Source organism: Lithobates pipiens, unplaced genomic scaffold (assembly GCF_037356315.1).
Source record: "Lithobates pipiens isolate NorthernLeopardFrog02 unplaced genomic scaffold, aLitPip1_a1.2 Scaffold_27, whole genome shotgun sequence".
NCBI lineage: Eukaryota > Metazoa > Chordata > Amphibia > Anura > Ranidae > Lithobates > Lithobates pipiens.
In genome coordinates this window covers 12,660,417-12,674,254 of record NW_027507788.1, presented here as the reverse complement: position 1 = coordinate 12,674,254, position 13,838 = coordinate 12,660,417, and the positions used below count along the sequence as shown (strand labels likewise).

General features: G+C 45.6%; 1 protein-coding gene and 1 long non-coding RNA gene across 10 annotated transcripts in view; one reads left to right on the top strand and one right to left on the bottom strand.

The window, feature by feature from the left end:
* The window catches only part of LOC143933537 (uncharacterized), a 483,729-nt gene that overhangs the window by 334,155 nt on the left and 135,736 nt on the right, over window positions 1–13,838 (bottom strand). The gene's annotated exons all lie outside the window — the stretch shown is intronic.
* Window positions 7,001–13,838, top strand: part of LOC143933532 (uncharacterized) — a 28,794-nt gene continuing 21,956 nt past the window's right edge. The window contains exon 1 of the mRNA XM_077456443.1: window positions 7,001–7,342. The gene's annotated coding sequence lies outside the window, so the exon portion shown is untranslated. The remainder of the gene's footprint in view (window positions 7,343–13,838) is intronic.

Sequence of the window (13,838 nt, the reverse complement as noted above, 5' to 3'; positions counted from 1 at the left end):
ATGTGTATTTGATCAAAAGGCTGCGCAAAAAATCATGTGACATGATATTTTGCAACAGCCACCAATTTATTCTGCAGGGTCTCTGCTTTAAGAAAATATATAATATTTCGGGATTCCAAGTAATTTTCTAGAAAAAAAAAAAAAATGATTTTTTTTACATTACATTTTTATTGGATTTTCAAAAGAAAAGTACAGATAGCTGATTAGGTAAAGTATCAATGGAAAATGTTACAAGGTCAAACTATATAGTGCAAAATTGCAATATAACATTGTATTTATGTAATGTCACAATTGCCCCATACACCATGCAGTTAAAGCGGGATTCCACACTAAAGTGGAAGCTCCGCTGATCGGATCCCTCCCCCCCCCTCCGGTGTCACAATTGACACCTTACAGGGGGGAGGGGGGTGGAGATACCTGTCAAAGACAGGTATTTACACCCACTTCCGGGCATAGACTCCCGTGGGAGTCTATGTCATTTCCTGCCCTGCCGCGCTGTCTGCTGGGACACACACGGGTCCCAGTGACAGCGCGGAGATTTCCTATTGCGCGGCGCAGCTCGCGCATGCGCAGTAGGGAACCGGGAAGTGAAGCCGATTCACTTCACTTCCTGATTCCCTCATCTAGAATGGTGGCGGCAACAGCCGAGAGCCGAGCGATCGATCGGCCTCGGCTGCCGGCATCGCTGGAACCCGGGACAGGTGAGTGTCCATTTATTAAAAGTCAACAGCTGTAGTATTTATAGCTGCTGGCTTTTAATATTTTTTTTTTTGGTGGAATCCCTCTTTAAAAGGTTTTACAGCTCATCAATTTAAAGTGTTACTAAACCCGGGAGCCTGCAGTCACTAGGTCTGGTCTGGTGTCTCCCACAGTACATGGAAGTGCAATTTTTTTTTTAGTAAATCTAGACTGCCAAATACCTTTCTCCCAAACAAGTAAGGGACAATGTTGTTGAGAAGTACAAGTCAGGGTTAGGTTATATAAAAAATATCCAAATCTTTGATGATCCCTCGGAGCTCCATCAAATCTATCAGAACCAAATGGAAAGAACATGGCACAACAGCAAACCTGCCAAGAGACGGCCGCACACCAAAACTCACGGCCCGTACAAGGAGGGCATTAATCAGAGAGGAGCACAGAGACCTAAGGGAACCCCGGAGGGGCTGCAGAGTTCCACAGCAGAGACTGGAGTATCTGTACATAGGACGACAATAAGCCGTACGCTCCATAGAGTTGGTCTTTATGGCAGAGTGGCCAGATAAAAACCATTACTTTCAGCAAAAAACAAAATGGCGTGTTTTTGAGTTTGCGAAAAAGCACGTGGGAGACTCCCAAAATGTATGGAGGAAGGAGCTCTGGTCTGATGAGACTAAAATTGAACTTTTTGGCCATCAAAGAGACGCTATGGGGCAAACCCATGACATCACATCACCCAAAGAACACCATCCCAACTGTGAAACATGGTGAGGGTGGTGGCAGCATCATGCTGTGGGGATGTTTTTCAGCAATCGGGACTGGGAAACTGGTCAGAGTTGAGGGGTGGTCAGACTTAAAGATCGCTGTTCACACGTGCAAACCATGCAACTTGAATGCCCCGGAGCAGTGTTGCAAGGAGGAATGAGCATAGATCCCAGTGCTAAGATGTAGCAAGCTCATAGAGACTTATCCAAAGAGACTTGGAGCTGTGAAGGCCGCAAAATGGTCGCTCTACAAAGTATTGACTTTAGGGGGGGGGGGGTGAATAGTTAAGCACATTGTAAAATGTGGGGGGGGGGAGGGGGTGTTGTACGTGCCTTTTGCCCCCCTGTTGAACAGGATAAAGGAAATGTGTTTAAGGTGAGACTTCTTTTTTTTCTTTAAAACTCCTGAATTCTATTACTTGTTATCATAATTATTTGATTTCCTGGAAAACCTGTTTTGTGTAGAAGAATTTATAGTATAAAATAGTTTGTTTAGATACTGTAGTTATGTAAAAGATACTTTTTTTTTTTTTTTTTATGGGACTTCTGTTTTGTAAGAGTCTCATGGTGGCCATATACGCTTTGATTTTATTATCCAATGAGTGATCAAACCAATCGAAATTGGCAAACAATCAAATAGCCATATATAATAATACCCCACTCCACGCTCCCCCTAAAATAGCAGTAACCCCAAATTAGTGATAAATAAATGAATAAAATAACCCCCCCCCCCCTCCCCAGTAAGCTGCTGTATAAAAATACAAATAAACAAATAAATAAAAAAAATAATCACTTTGATCAAATCTGATCTAAAAAGTCTAAATCGATCAGAAGGGAAGATATGGCTATTCAATAAAATAAAAAAAAAACAGAAGCATAAAAACCAAATTTATACAGAGCACTGTGTATAACTTCCAATGTTTAGAGAAAACAATGTAACAAGCAAATCCAAACACAATAATACAATGCAACAATGTAAAGAAATACACAACAACAAATCTTCTAGAAAGTTGATATTATTATATTGGATGCATTGATATTTAAAGTGGATCCCCCCCCAGGAAAAAAAATAAAGTGAGCAGCTACACATACTGTAACTGCTGACTTTTAATATTAGGGCACCTACCTGTTCTGGAATCCTGCAATGTTGGCACCCCCAACCAATGTTTCCACCGGCTCTCGGGTGCTTCCGCTGCCATTCATAGTACGGGAACCCAGCAGTGAAGCCTTTTGGCTACACAGCCGGCTCCCTACTGCACATGCGCAGAGCACGTTGCGCTTTCTGGATGGGGAAAAAAGTGATCTGGCTGCGGCAAAATCTCTTGGAAGTGGGTATTGGTACCTGTAAAAAACAGGTACCCCCCCCCCCAAAAAAAAGGTGTCAAATGGGGTATCGGAGGGGGCGGGAAGGAGGCTGATGAGTGGAGCTTCCACTTTTGTGTGGAACTGCACCTATAAGGAGATTTATTGGACTTTATCTTTGGGTTGATCTGTTGTTGTGTATTTCTATAACCGCTTCAGCTCCAAAAGATTACCCTCCCTTCATGGCCAGGCCATTTTTTTGCTATTTGGCACTGCGCTACTTTTACTGACAAATTACATGTTCATGCAAAACTGTACACAAATAACATTTAGGGGATATCATTTTTTCACACAAATAGATCTTTCTTTTGATGGCATTTCATCACCACTGGGTTTCTTTCTTTTTTTTTTTTTTTTTTGCGATATAACAATATTTATTGAAAATATTTATATAATAATATTTTTTGAAATATTTTTAGAAAAAAATTGTTTTTTTTTTAAATAATTTTTACTTTCTGCTATAAAACGTACGAAATACATTTAAAAAAAAAAATCAAATTTCTTCATAAATTTTATTTTGCTATATGTTTTTGATTTTAAAAATATCCCAGTAAGTATATGTATTTGCGTGAAATTTATAGCTGCTATGCATACTAGCTCATTATGCCTTTGCCTTGCAGGTTGCTTTTTCTTTTTTTTTTTTTTTTCCCCGTGGGTTTACAACCACTTTAAGAGGTATAGGTTTGTTTTTTTAGGTTTTATTCTTCTATTTCTTATATTATCAAATAGCCATATCCTCCCTTCCGATCAATTTAGACTTTTTTTAGATCTTTGGTCATTAATTCAGTCCCAACTTTCAACTATCGATCAAAATCCATTTCCCTGTGTGTGGTATTGAGGTCGTTTGGGTTTTTGACTATAGATCGATCATTTTTCTATTGGGAGAGATTGACTGGAAAATAAAATCAATCATTGATCAAAGCGCGTATGGCCACCATTTGTCCCATCTAGATAACTTCTTTGTGTGCAGGGAACTGGCTTACTGCTCTGTGTTGGTTGCATTCCATTGATGGGAAGTGATCTGCGCTCCACAGAAAGGACCGGTGGCCTTCCAATATTATGTAGGCCGTGCAGTAATTCAGTAATGTTGACTTACTAAAGGCAAATAGGATGTTGACTTTGCAATAGAATTTTCCCTTAGTTTAGTGAATGTGGTGAAAATTCTTGCTGGCACATGATAGTTTAGTGAATGTTGTGACTTTCATCACTCAAAGAGAAAATTCCCTTGCTAAGTGAATAACCTGGATTCCTTTAGTGACTCAACCCCAGTGTGCCCAGCCCCTGATGACGTCAAATAAATGGAAACGCATAGGGCGGAGCTTGAGTGACCCTGACATCAGATGCCTTCAATTGCAAATGACAAGTGTTTTTTTTTTTTTTTTTTTTATGTATTTATTTTTAATTGTAATAAAATCTTAATGATACTATAGTGAGTCTTTCTCTCCTTTCCATTGATGATGCTGATAGATTTTGTATAACAAAACTCAGTTTCCGATGGCATAACAGTGTCCGTAGACAGACATTCTGGCATTTAAACCTGATATGGTGACACCTGTTAGGCACATTAAGGTTGAACATAGTTTTTATTATTATCACAAGGTCAGTGCAAATAAGGAGTACAAAATAGTAGTACATTTCAAAAGATACACAAACAGCGAGGTACAAGTGTAAAAAAGCATAAAAAACTGCGTAAATGACAAAGCTGATTAATACCGGTATAAATGAAAATAAAGAAAGGAAAATATCAACCTGTGGAGGGAAGGGAGGGGGGGGAGGGGGGGGGGAAGGGTAGGGGAAGGTGAGGGAGAGGAAAGGAGGATGACAGGAACCTCAAAAAACTGAGATCGTACCGGGCCGTTGTGCAGCCGTCAATATGGATCCAGGGCGGTGGCCCGACATTTAACCTATAGCACCACATGGGGGGGAGGGAAGACGGACGGGGTTCAGCCGGGTGGCGGTGTGCAAAATGAAATGAAATATGAGCACAGGTCCATTAGCTGTGCGACCCCAAAGGAGTATCACAGGTGAACAACAAAAATACAGGACATGGCATTGTCCTATCGAATGCCATTAAGGAAGCCCGCTGAGGCCGAATGATGGCGCCACTGTTAGGCACATTAAGAACTTTTCCTTTGTGAGGTCCAATTATCTGGTAAGTCAAGAAGAAATAAATGAAAAATCATCACTAAAAAATCAGCTTCACATTTATCTGGCGAGTCACCCGTTTTCACATTTGGGTGGAGTTACCATATGTTTGCCTTTTATTTCCACGAAGGTGTATACTAGATGGGTTGCTTAACTGCAGAAGAGAAAGGTTATGGCCAGCAGCCCAGTTTGTGCTGTGTGACAGAGCTGTGTAAGTCTTAGCCCCTGTACACACGGTCCGAGATTTCGACAACCAAATCCGTCGGATTTTACCCGTCAGATCTTGTCCGAAACTGTTGCATACACACGGTCGGACTAAGTTGTCGAAAAATCCGATCATTCAGAACGTGATGACGTAATTTCGTTACGATGGGACTATGTTCAGGCTAGTAGCCAATAGCTTTGATGTAGGAATTTGATCTGAGCATGCGTGGCACTTGGTCCGATCAAAATTCTCTACACATGATCGGAGTATGTCCTATCGAACCAGTTGGTCGGAAAATATTTCCAACAAGTTGGAAAATTGGGTCCGACGGATATTCCGATGGAATCAGTCCGATGCAGACCACACACAGTCGGATTATCCGACAACACGGTCCGATAGGACACATTCCGACGGATTCTCCGACCGTGTGTACAAGGGCTTAGGACTGGATTGTCAGGTAAAAGAGCTTCCATAGATGTTCCACTGTGCTTTTAGGCATTTGACTAGAGTTCTACTTTTTTTTTTTTTTTTTTTTTAGATAGGAAATGTGAGGCCCTCAGGATTTTCATTGTAATATAGGGGAGTGTCACCAACAATGTTTAGGTAGGTGATCCACAAAAAAAATGTGGTTCTTATCATCCTCTCCAGGGCCATCTTTAATATTGATTGGACCCTGGGCAAAAATTTTCTTAGGGCCCCCCTCCCCCCATGCAATTTCCCTCTCCACCTTCTCTGAGACATACAATAAATAGCAGCTAGACTTAAAATCAGTTTACTGTATCAGATCAGGCAGTGATTGCGATTGGTTGCCAGAGGTTACAGCATATCATTAATGCTTACTGACTGGTTGTTAGAGGTTACAGCACTCCTTAAGGCTCACTGATTAGTTGCTAGAGGTTACAGCACATTTCTGCTTGTTGATTGGCTGCTAGAGATTGCTGTACAGTAATACTGCTCACTGGTTGCTATAGGTTACAGCGCATCTTCTCCTCACTGCAGGGGGGCATGATATACCTATGAATGTTGCCTTTATTTACATATCAATGCAGTTGGCCTCAGCTATTTACATGTCAGTGCTATTTACATATGAATTCCAGTATTTACATGTAAACACAGGGTCTGCAGGTGAGTCATCTGTACACAACAATAGGGCAGAGCTGGGCAGCATTAGTAGCAGCACAGGACTAAAACTTCAAGGGACAAGGGAATGTAAACCAGGATAGTTGGCAAGTATGAGGCAGCTGCTTTGGGCCCCACAACAATGACAGGGCCCAGGGCAGCTGCCCCTTTTGCCCTGCCTTAAAGACGGCCCTGATCCTCTCTCCCCCATCCCTCTTTTTTATTTATTTTTAATATGATAAAACTTCTTTTTTTTTTCCTGGAATTATGGGTATAATGATTGGTGCACTGAGAGATATTAGGAACATGAATAGCTAGGGAGGTTGGAGCCCTCAACTGGGGAGATGTCGGAGCAAATTCAACTTTTATAATATATTTTACGTGGGGAAGTGATTTTTACCTTTTTTTTTTCTTCTTTTTTTCTCTTAGTTTTTTTTTTTTTTTTAATAGAATATTTTGATATGCATATATAGAGTTTTAGATATTATGTAAATGTTATATATGGACATATGTCTTTGTCCTTATTTGACTGTTAAGCTGAATTCTTATCGAATAAAAAAAAATATTCTAAAAAGAACACTTGTCCCAGGGAGAGCTCTGATGGAGGCAACTGATAGAGGACGCTGTCGTTGTCATGATAACATGTTTCGGAGGGTGTGGCCTCCTTCCTCAGATTCTTCCCAATGACGAGTGGCATTGCTATGGGGGTGCGGCCCACGCCTGGGTGACACCCACCAGAGGGTGACACCAGGCTCGCCTCAGACTGGCACCGCATTGAGTGGGGCGCCGATCAGCGGCTCCTTTCTTCCCTTGTGTGGGGAGAGCGAGTGGGGGGAGGAGGGAGTAAGGCAGAGAGGCAGGGTGCCCTGGTCTGACTTCGATCTTCCATCACACCCCCCACACACCGCAGCCGCAATCACGTGTCTGTCCCCCCGGCTGAACCCACTGCAGACCAGACTGTAGCCCCCTCCTCCTCTGCTTTGAAGCTTCAAGTACACAGGCTGGGAAGAGCCGAGGAAGAAGGGCACCACGCTACAGCACCTGCCCTAAGGTATGTAATAACAGGAGTATTGTGCTGAGGAGGGGGACATGGCAATTGGGGGGGGGGGGGGGGGGCATTGGCAGGTAACAATTATGCTACCAAGAGTGATTTTAGAGGTGGAAGTTAGAGGATAGGTGCTAGGGGTGTTTTTTTGAGGGTTAACCACTTGCAGACCGGACCATTTTGCTGGTCAAAGACCAGACCACTTTTTGCGATTCGGCACTGCGTCGCTTTAACTGACAATTGCGCGGTCGTGCGACGTGGCTCCCAAACAAAATTAACGTCCTTTTTTTCCCCACAAATAGAGCTTTCTTTTGGTGGTATTTGATCACCCCTGCGGTTTTTATTTTTTGCGCTATAAACAAAAATAGAGCGATAATTTTGAAAAAAACGCATTATTTTTTACTTTTTGTAATAATAAATATCCCCCAAAAATATATAAAAAAACATTTTTTTCCCTCAGTTCAGGCCGATACGTATTCTTCTACATATTTTTGGTAAAATAAATCGCAATAAGCGATTATTGATTGGTTTGCGCAAAAGTTATAGCGTTTACAAAATAGGGATAGTTTTATAGCATTTTTATTAATAATTTTTTATTATTTTTTTTTTTACTAGTAATGGCGGCGATCTGCGATTTTTATTGTGACTGCGACATTGTGGGGGACCCATCGGACATTTTTGACACATTTTTGGGACCATTGTCATTTATACAGTAATCACTGCTATATAAATGCAGTGATTCCTGTGTAAATGACACTGGCAGTGAAAGGGTTAACCAGTGGGTGGCAGTGTAGGGGTTAAGTGTTCCTAGGGGTGTGTTACTAACTGTGGGGGGGTTGGGCTTTCATTTAGTGTACACTGATCTCTGCTCCAATCACATGGAGCAGAGATCAGCATCACTAGTTGCTAGGCAGAATGGAAAAATGTTGTTTATACAGCATTTCCTCCATTCGGCCGCTCCGTGAGACGATTGCGGGGATGCCCGCGGCGATCGAGTCCGCGGGTCCCGCGACCGGACTCACGGGGGTCCCGACCAGCGCGGCGGCAACGAATATTGGACGTACATGTACGCCAATATGCCTGCCCGTGCCATTCTGTCGACGTACATCGTCGTGCGCTGGTCGGGAAGTGGTTAAAGAAGACTTGTGCTAGAAGTAAAAGGGGGGGGGGGGCAGATTTGAAGTTTGCCCCCCCCCAGTACAATTCCTCTCCTCTACCCCCCCCACCAAATAAAAAAAATCCCATCCACCCTCTGATCCCATCCCTGCTCCATCCACCACCCCAGATCCCATCCCAGCTTAATACACCTCCCCCCGATCCCACCCCAGCTCCATCCACCACCTTGATCACATCCTGGCTCCATCCACCTCCCCTTGATACCATCCTGACTCCATCCACCCCCAATCCCTTCCTGGCTCCATCCACCTCCCCCCAATCCCATTCGGGCTCCATCCACCTCCCCTGAATCTCACCCTGCCTCCAACCACCTCCCCCGAATCCCACACTGCCTCCATCCACTCCCAGATCCCACGCTGGCTCCATACACCTCCCCCGATCCCATCCCAGCTCCATCCATCCCCCTGATCACATCCTGGCTACCTCCACCTCCCATTGATACCATCTTGGCTCCATACACCCCCCTAATCCCTTCCTGGCTCCATCCACCTCCCCCCAATCCCATTCAGGCTCCATCCACCTCCCCCGAATCCCACCCTGCCTCCATCCACTCCCAGATCCCATCCCTGCTCCATCCTCCCCCCACCCCAGATCCCCTGCTGGCTCCATACACCTCCCCCCAATCCCATCCCAGCTCCATACACCCCCGCCTTCCTTGCTCCATCCACCTCCCCTTGATACCATCCCGGATCCATCTACCCCACTGATCCCACCCTGGCTTCATCCACCTCCCCCCAATCCCATTCGGGCTCCATCCAACTCCCCCCTCTCTAAAAGACAATAGGAGGCTGATCACAGCTGACACAGAGGAATGCACCATTATCACAGAGAAAGATGTCCCATTTGAGGCTTCTTATGATAGTGAAGAGTTAGAAATGTTGGAGATCCTGGAGGATCTATATGATGAGGGGCTAACACAGAATTTTAGTGAGATGATTTCTAACCCCTATAACAATCCTATATTGCATACAAAATGTAACCCAAGATCAATCTTTTACCCCCACCTTGCAGGGCCGTTTTTAAGGCAGGGCAAAAGGGGAAGCTGCCCTGGGCCCTGTCATTGTTGGGGGGCCCAAAGCAGCTGCCTCATACTTGCCAACTATCCTGATTTAAATTCCCTCGCCCTTTCAGGTTTTAGTCCTGTGCTGTGTCCCGATATCTCAGTGTGAAATGCTGCTACTAATGCTGCTCAGCTCTGCCCTATTGTTGTGTACAGAAGACTCACCTGCAGACCCTGTGTTTAGATGTAAATTACCGGCATTCATATGTAAATAGCGGTGTCCGGCAGCATTGATATGTATATCATGCCCCCCTGAGGTCATATCCACAGTAATATCTAGCAACCAATCAGCAAGCAGAAATAATGTGCTGTAACCTCTAGCAACTAACCAGTGAGCTGCAATGTGTGGTGTAACCTCGAGCAACCAGTCAGTGAGCGGTAATGATGCACTGTAACCTCTGGCAACCAATTGCAATAGCTGCCTGATCTGATTCAATAAACCGATTTTGAGTCTAGCTGCTATTTATTGTATGTCTCAGAGCAGGTGGAGAGCAAAACTGCATGGGGGGGGGGGGGGCAAGAAAAGTTTTGCCCAGGGTCCAATCAATATTAAAGACGGCCCTGCCACCTTGTAAAGAGTGAGTACATTAAAACCCTCTTTGCAATGGTATATGCAGACTTTGTAAAACTCAACAGCAATTCACAACATAAGTGTCCATCTAACCTTAATCCACAAGCGAAAAAAAGCCTTTAATTAATATGGAGATAGTAATTCGTACTGCTGATAAAGGCGGGGGTGTGGTTATCCTCAATAAAAAGGATTACATACACTAGGTCAGGGATATGCAATTAGTGGACCTCCAGCTGTTTCAAAACTACAATTCCCATCATGCCTCTGCCTTTGGGTGTCACGCTCGAAGCTGTCAGAGTATTGCTATGCCTCATGGGACTTGTAGTTCTGCAAAAGCTGGAGGTCCTCTAATTGCATATCCCTGCAATAGGTTATTGTCGGATAGTGATGGACAAGGTTCCGATGGGACGTTTCGCGAACGCGGCCGAAAGTTAGCGAACCGCAAAGTTCGCGGTGGGCACCATTGACTTCAATGGCAGGCGAACTTTACAAACCTACAGGTCATATTTTCAGCCACAAAATAATTACTAGCTGTGCACACATAGTCCCACCACATGGCCAATGACATAACACATGTATGAAGTGAATCTGGGATCGACAATTCTGACAATTCAGGACTCAGGAGCGCATGAAGGCAATGGAGGAGAGGAAAGGTCAGGGTAGGCTAAGAAGAGGGTGCAGGAGATGATCACCAGCACTGTGATATAGAGCACTGACATCAGCACCGTGATAGAGTGATCTGACACCAGCACCGTGATATAGAGCACTGACACCTGCACCATGATAGAGTGCACTGACACCAGCACCGTGATAGAGAGAACTGACATCAGCACTGTGACATAAAGCACTGACACCAGCACCGAGATATAAAGCACTGACACCTGCACCATGATAGAGTGCACTGACACCTGCACCATGATAGAGAGCACTGACATCAGCACCATGACAGAGAGCACTGACATCAGCACCGTGATATAGAGCACTGACACCAGCACCGTGATAGAGAGAACTGACATCAGCACCGTGATATAGAGCACTGCCACCTGCACCGTGATAGAGTGATCTGACACCAGCACCATGATAGAGAGCACTGACATCAGTACCGTGATAGAGAGCACTGGCATCAGCACCGTGACATAAAGTACTGACACCAGCACCGTGATAGAGAGCACTGACACCAGCACCGAGATACAGAGCACTGACATTAGCAACTTGCTGCTGGGCCCCAAAAATATGACACCGCTCAACCTCTTCAAACAGGAGGGTACGGGCATATAGTACGGTGTGCTTTTTTTGTACAAGGAAGTGAGCCAGATATAGAAAGAAGGTCTCTGTGCTCGATTAAAAAAATCGCTTATAGAGATATACATGGTCTACTGGTCACATGTGTTGAATTCCTCCGAGATCCATGCCTCATTCATTTTTAGAAATGTGAGGTAGTTAACACTGTCGTTAAATAGGCAAGTACGCTTATCGGTCACGATCCCCCCTGCTGCGCTGAACGTCCTTTCAGAAAGGACACTGGACGAGGGGCAAGCCAACAGTTCGATTGCAAATTGGGCAAGCTCTGGCCAGAGGTCAAGCCTGCCCACCCAGTAGTCCAGGGGTTCATCACTCCTCAGAGCGTCCACATCGGCCGTTAACCCGATGTAGTCGGACACCTGTCGGTCTAGGCGTTCCCTGATGCTGGATTCGGATGACACCTGTTGATGGGTCGACTGAAAGAATGACCTCATATCAGAAGTCACCAACACGTTTGCAAACCGGCCTCTTCTTGCAGGCACTGTTGGATTGGTACCCGCAACTCCTTCTCTGGGAGTGGGAATTGCTCCTCTGCCAGCGCACGCAAAAGCAGAATGCAGCATTTCTCGAAGCAAGGCCTGGAAGTGCTCCATTCTGACAGCCCTCTGTGACGGCAGTAACATTTCCGCCATTTTGTGTTTGTACCGGGGGTCTAAGTACGTTGCCACCCAGTACTGGTCCTTGACCCTTATGCTTTTTATACGGGGGTACCTGTTAAAACACTGGAGCATGAAGGCCTCCATTTGCACTAAACTGGAAGCGGTGTGGTGGCCTGGATCCTGCTCATCATCCAGGATAATGTCGTCCTCTTCATTCTCCTCTCCCCATCCACGCACAACAACAGGGATCCCAGAAAGGTTTAAAGCATGCTCTTCTTGCTCCTCCTCATCCGCCCCGGCACCATCCTCCTCTGACTCCTCTTCAGACTCCTGTTGTTCACTTGTCTCAGATAGAGTAGCCCCCCCTGGGAATTCATCCAGCATTGCGACTTCCTCATCTTCCCGCTCCTGCTCCTCCACAGCTTGTCCAATGACACGACGCAATGCACGCTCCATAAAGAAGGCATAAGGTACCATGTCACTGATGGCGCCATGGCTGCGACTGACCAGTTTGGTGATCTCCTCAAATGGCCGCAGAAGTCTGCATGCGTCGTGCATGAGCAGCCACTGGCGCGGTGAAAAAAAAACAGCTCCCCAGAACCTGTTCTGCCGCAGAGTTCATACAGGTAGACGTTAACTGCACGTTTCTGCTGGAGCTGCCTATCAAGCATATAGAAGGTTGAGTTCCATCGCGTCGGGCAATCGCAAATAAGACGTCTGACCGGCAGATTGTGTCGCCGATGAATGTCAGCAAGGCAAGCCATGGCGTGTAAGATCTTCTGAAATGGGCCGAGATTTTCATTGCCTGCCGCAAGATGTCCTGGACCCCAGGGTATTTGACAACGAATCGCTGCACGACCAAGTTTAAGACATGTGCCATGCATAATTTTGCCCTGTTTCAATGCGCTAAGCAGATTGGCACCGTTGTCACACACCACTTTACCAACTGTCAAATTGAGCGGTGTTAGCCACTGATCTGCCTGTGAACGCAAAGCTGAAAGGAGTGCCAGGCCAGTGTGGCTCTTGGCTTCCAGGCACAACAGACGCAGCACGGCATGGCAACGTCTCACCTGGCATGTCGAATAGGTTCTGGGGAGCTTGGGTGGCACAGCGAAAGAGACGCTAGCAGCGGAAAAGGAGGATTCAGCTGAGGAGGAGAGGGAGGAGGATGGAGTAGGAGGAAGAGGAGAAGAAGAGCCAGGCCTGCATGCAATCCGTGGCGGTAAAACCAAATCTACAGGGGTGCCACGGGTTACATGCTTGACGGCCATCAGAAGGTTCACCCAGTGGGCAGTAAAAGTGATATACCTTCCCTGCCCGTGTTTGCTAGATCACGTGTCTGTGGTCAGATGTATCTTGGCACCAACACTGTGTGCCAGAGATACATTCACTTGCCGCTGAACATGGCCATATAGCTCTGGGATGCCCTTCTGTGAGAAATACTTCCTTCCTGGGACCTTTCATTGTGGTGTTCCAATGGCCACAAATTTTCGAAAGGCCTCCGAGTCCACCAGTTTATATGGCAGTAGTTGGCAGGCTATCAGTTCTGACAAGCCAGCCGTCAACCGTTGGGCAAGAGGGTTATCCGGCGTCATCATTTTTTTTATGCTCGAACATTTGGCCCACGTGACGTGAGCTTGGCGTGATGGAAGGTGGAGTGGAGGACAATTGTGAGGAGAGAGGAGAAGAAGTAGAAGACGAGGCTGGACGGTGAGAGCCTGGAGTGTGGCTTTGTGTGTTCCGTTGCTCCCACTGGGCTCGGTGATGGCAGCTCATGTGCCTTTTTAAGGCGGT